This window comes from Leuresthes tenuis, unplaced genomic scaffold (assembly GCF_036924035.1).
Source record: "Leuresthes tenuis unplaced genomic scaffold, fLeuTen1.0.hap1 SCAF_48, whole genome shotgun sequence".
Classification (NCBI taxonomy): Eukaryota; Metazoa; Chordata; class Actinopteri; order Atheriniformes; family Atherinopsidae; genus Leuresthes; species Leuresthes tenuis.
In genome coordinates this window covers 427,173-432,830 of record NW_027325402.1, presented here as the reverse complement: position 1 = coordinate 432,830, position 5,658 = coordinate 427,173, and the positions used below count along the sequence as shown (strand labels likewise).

Here is a 5,658-nt window from a genome sequence, read left to right as displayed (position 1 = left end):
TCACCTGCTTTTCACCAAATATAGTCGGACATTCACACCTTCTTGCAGCCGAACACTTCCGCTCCACCTTTTAGTTTTCTATGGGGCATTCACACCTTTATTTTCACCGCATTTTATAAAAACACAACAGGAACACCGTATTGAGGCTTTGTTCTGACCGCTCATTCGGTGTCGCGTTTCTTTCAAGCATTTCTCCTGGTTAGCCCGCACTCGGCTCGCTCCCAGAGCCGTGTTAAAGTCTACTTCGCATTCACTCTCTTTTCTCAGCAGACTAAAAGAAACTTCCATCCTGCACCGCTGTTAGCTTTTTCACAAGAGCAGAGGAGAGCGCACCGTTCCCAGCGGCACTGCAGTACCGGGTCGATGCTTGGAGTGAACGGAGCAAGCTCCTTTTTCAACTCCTATTGATAAAAATCCATTTAATATGTAGTCCTTGCATAGACATATCACATATTAAACTGATAAGTACAGATGGATTATGTGCAATTAGTAAAGAGAGTAGAGGACGATCTCTCTCGTTGGAAGTCCTTACCTATATCACTTATGGGGAGAGTTACAACCATTAAAATGATGATACTACCAAAAGTTAACTATTTGTTCTCAATGATCCCCATAAAACCATCTGCTACTTGGTTTAAGTCACTAGATTCATGCATCTCCAAATTTCTGTGGAAAAACAAACCACCACGTATTAGTTTAAAAACCCTACAGAAGACCAAGGACAGTGGTGGATTAGATTTACCTCATTTTCAGCACTATTCCTTAGCCAATAGGTTACAATATATATCAAAATGGTTTAAACCTTGTTGTTGTCACAGTTCCCAGAGACGTTGTAATCGTTGAGGATTCTATATTCAACCCCTCATTAGAGGCACGTGTTGCAGATTGATGACACTGAATCTTCTTCTCTGTTCATTGCTGGCATCATTCCCAGCATCGTAAGTGTTCGTGGCATTGTTAGCCTCTTCTTCTGGATCTTGATATCGAGCATCCTTTTGTATTTCTGGTTTGTAAGTCCTCTCTCTTCGTTCACCGGAGTCTTCGTCTCTTTGTCCTTGAGTTTGGTGATTTTTTCTTCTTTTGATGCCTTGACACAGTGTGACAGGTGATACCACATGGGAGATCCTTTAACTTGGACTGCTGTCCCTGTGCTGCGAAATGGCTGTGCTGCTCAAATGGTCTCTCCTTCATCATATACACAGTTATTTATACATCACCTTCCACCACGTTGTCCCTTTTTGTTTCTCTCTTTGTTCTTAAAATGCTGTTATAAATGTCTAAACCAATCCATTAAACTAGATCATTTTGGCAGTAAAGCGATCTACAATGTGCTTGGTCGCAAAGCTGCTCATCTGTGGTAAACAGCTCTTCAGAAAGGCATTCTTCAATTGATTTCACTCATTTTATGTAATAATTTTGTGATTTCCTACAAAACTACACTTCTTCTCCCATCTGTCTGAGTATTTAATATTGTCTGGGTCCCGTTAAAACATGTATTTTTCCCATCTAATTCCTTGTTTGCTTTAAAACAAGTATTCCCCATTTTATATCCCTTCAGTAGCCAACCAGTTTGTATGGAGTACACTGGAGCAACTTGACTGATCAGTAAAACACTGCTTTTGTTGTCACCGCAAGGCTTCCCCCGTCGGTTGTTTCACTGAGACACTACTGAGTAACTACAACTCAACACAGTTTATACACATAACATTCATATACATACTAACAAACAAACAAACAATAATTTATCGCAATTTTCTCATCTCTGTTTGAACGTACACCCAGGTAAATATTCCTGTAGTCTTCTCATACCGACTATGGACCCATTCATTGTTTAACTTCACTGTTTTGCAAATCCTAATTGAATATTACACATTGACATTGAACTTTACTGGATAAGCAGGTCTTCATTGCATTCAGCAGCCTATATGTGAGCATTTATGTGTAAGCTGTTCTTCTTTGCATTTATCAGCAGCAAGCAATTCTTCACTGCACATGCATATGTAAATAGTAAAACAATTCCAATGTGTTAGCGAAACCTTCTATATCACAGTGGTTTCTAAGGTCTATTTTAAGTTCTTTGCCATCAGTGAGATGACATTGTTTACAAAGTGTGTCAAATTATCACTGAAGATCTTTTCAGGAATTTCAAATCTAGAAATGAGTTATTTTACGCGTGATTTTGCTACTGAGAGTGCATCTGCTTGTGCACATGGAAATATTTCAGACCATTTGGTAAAAACCTCTGTTGTCACTGAGCAGAATCGTTTCCCTTAACATTAATTTAGTTCAATGAAATCTACAAAATAATGAAATAATGAAATCCAAACAAATATGTTGAAAAAGATACACTGGCTTAGGGAATTATCTTCGTTTTGGTCTTAGATTGCCCTGTGGAATGTATTTTGCACATATTTGACCTGCTAGACAAAACTTTATTCATTTATTTATTCTAAAAAAATGTTTTTAATAATTAGTAAAACCATATGCTGTAAAAACCTGGTTCATTATTGCTTCCATCCCTCCTGTTGAGACATGACATGGTCCGTGGCTCAATACTGCAGCATATTTAAACAAATTCTTTGGCAGTATGGTTTTCCTTCCGGTCATTCATACGAGTCTATTGTAGATGGCAATTGAATAACATCTAATAATGCTAAAATATTTGTAGTTTATACATTTAGCTGTGGATGTCAACATACCTGTTTTTCCAATGCTGTGTTAACACATGTACAGTTGAGAAGGCATACTGACTGTCAGTGTAAACGTTAACAACCTTTTTGTTATTTGATTTACAAGCTTCAGTTAAAGCTACCAATTCGACTGCTTGAACAGAGTAATTTTTTGGTAGTGGTTGTTTTAAGAAAACTTCAGTTTCTGTTACTACTGCAAATCCTGTAGCATTTGTGCCATCAGGGTTTTTTTCCTTGATCTGTTGAATAAATATAGTTATTTCTGCATTTTCATAACGTATATCAGTTAAGTCTGGCCTGGGTAAAACACTGATGGTTATTTCTGGCTTTCCATCTGTGGGGTAGGTAGCAGTGTGGATGGATTAAGTGTAGCACATCTCTCGACAACAAGGTGTGGCTGTGAAAGAAGAACTGTTATGTAGGAGAGATGTCTGGTAAAGATATTTTGTTAAGTAACCATATCACAGCCACTGCATGAGGTACCTTAAGTGTTAATGGGTGAAATAACACCATTATTGTTGATGCCTGCACTGCCAATGGCTTCTGGCCATTGATTCAAAAGTACGATCTCGTCCCTTTTTCCCCCTTTCAGTGGACACTGGCCCCTAATTACTGCAATTCAGCAGGGGGTCTTTCATTAGGAGTACTGGACTCCCCCGTGCACGGTTTCAGCTCCGACCCTGGACAGCGGAAAAAACGTTGAGATCTGGTTTGAGGACCCAATTGTTGAGAAAAGTCTCTCAATGAGACTCAGAGTTGCTGGAGTCAGTTAATGCAAAGGTTTAATCTTGCAGCAAGTTCAAGAATGTGTGTGTGTATGGGTGTATGTGTGCGAACGTGTGTGAGTTTGTGTGTGTGAGAGTTTAAAGAACGTGTTATCCACAGGCAGGCCTTAACTAGTATGGCACGGGTCCAGCCTGTCTCATCTTTTTTGGAAGGTCCAGCGCTCGGCCGTAACCCTTCTGTCTGTTTGGACTCTCACATACATTCGGTTAATCATAGAAAAACGAGAACAAAACTTTTTAGCCCCTTAAATTCATAAAACAGACATGGTGCAGTTATTTCCATTCTAGAAAATAAGAGTAATCACCACCATTCCTATAAATTCTGGATATTCTAACAATCTGAATCTTTTTTAAATGTTCGATGAAGCCCTTTGCTGTTCTGTTTAGAGACTCAGCTGATCATAAACCAAGTTTTGCTCTTGAACCAACCTTCTAAACTCTTCACCTTTTTCATTTCTCAGTTAGTATTCACTTTAAAACTGATTAAAAGAAAAATTAAATGAATGCCTATCAACAAATGTGGGATCTAAACTCTAGTGCTTCCTCTAAAATAATTTCCTTTCTCAATTCAGAAATGTGTGTGTGTAAGTCACAACACCCGTGACACCAAAACGGCTTTCTTTTCTCTCTTTTCTCTACACTCTGCACTGTGAGCACACACAACAAATCAGAAAGGCTTTTTTTCTCTCTTTTCTACATTATGGACTGTGGGGACACAAAACCGCTCTCTCTTTTTTTTTTTTTTGATTGTGTGCCAGGGCGTTGTCTCACGTATTAGATTATGCTTAAGATACGAATGAGTTTATCAGTCACATCAGAATCCATACATACTGATCCTCCCGTAATAAAATGGTCGGATCTTATCAAACACACTTTGTTTCTTGTGACAAGTCAGCGAAACAGCGTATACACGTCAAGACACTGAATCAAGTTTGCCACAAGAACTCATAAGTTTGGCAGTATTGCTCTGCCGTCAGCAATCATACACCCATTTTATTTTTATGAGACATGTGCAGGCACCTGTTCATCTACTGTTCTATCACTATGAATTAGTTTATCTATTATCAATAAGGATACTTCTACAACTACTATCAAAGTATGTCCGGACTTCTTATGTTGTCAGTTGCTATATATCAATAAGTGGGTTGCTACTGAAAAGCATTAAGCATGTCACACAGCCCAAACATATAACATTTCAGGACACACCACACAGTTAACAACCACAGTGAAGCGTGTCAAAGCCCAAACATGTAACATTCAACAGGACACTTACACAACACATTCAAATCAAACAGTCAGACAACATACAAGAACCTATACCCCAGCCGGCATTGCTCCCTGCCTATTTTCCTACAACTCACTATGTGTGCGCACACCTTTATTCACAAACTCTTCAACTTATACTCTTTTACCGAAGCTGCTACAGCTCGATTGGCCAAATACCCTTAGATCCTATTTCGGTGAATTTGACATCTGCCTTGCATGTAACAGATTAGCGGTTTAGCAGTTTTAATTTAGTTTGAGTGAAGGAATTCATTTTATAGCAAAATCCGAAATCGTGAAGAACTCATGGAAGTAAGCTTATTCTCGGATTCCTGAATCTTTAGATTTGCTCTTTGTTTTACTGCAAAGTACAACGTTGAGCAGCACTAATGAGTTGTTTCTATTTTTGGCAGGCTTTACCTTTGCGGATGAAGCCCTTTCTGTCTGTGCAAAAGAAATCTTGTTACTGTGCAGAGTGACTTCTCTGAGTAGAGTCGCCTTACTTGTTGCGACTGTGCCAATGTTCGAAGCTGGAGTGCAAAGTTGTTGCTTGAATGGTGCTCGCTGGAGCGTGCGGTAGTGTAAAGTTATACCATTTAAAAGGGCTGAAGAGTGCTCAGTGCAGCGGGTGGGCCGAGGTGCAAAGTGACACTATGGCCATAAAAAGAACACCGCTACAAGTGCGCATTGTGCCAGGAAGGGCCCTCGGACGTGAACCAGTGGACAGTTATCGCTTCTCGGCCTTTTGGCTAAGATCAAGTGTAGTATCTGTTCTTATTAGTTTAATGTCTGATGTGTCCTCTATGCGAGGACTACATATTAAATGGATTTGTATCAATAGGAGTTGAAAAAGGAGCTTGCTCCGTTCACTCCAAGCATCGACCCGGTACTGTAGTGCCCCTGGGAACGGTGCGCTCTCC

The 5,658-nt window shown here is 39.6% G+C and overlaps 1 non-coding gene and 1 pseudogene across 1 annotated transcript; one reads left to right on the top strand and one right to left on the bottom strand.

Moving 5' to 3' along the window:
- Window positions 1-322: 322 nt before the first annotated feature.
- On the bottom strand, window positions 323-499 carry LOC140285642 (U2 spliceosomal RNA; annotated as a pseudogene).
- Window positions 500-5,467: 4,968 nt separating this feature from the next.
- On the top strand, window positions 5,468-5,658 carry LOC140285610 (U2 spliceosomal RNA). The gene has a single exon (XR_011910620.1). It is a non-coding gene; the product is annotated as a U2 spliceosomal RNA (small nuclear RNA).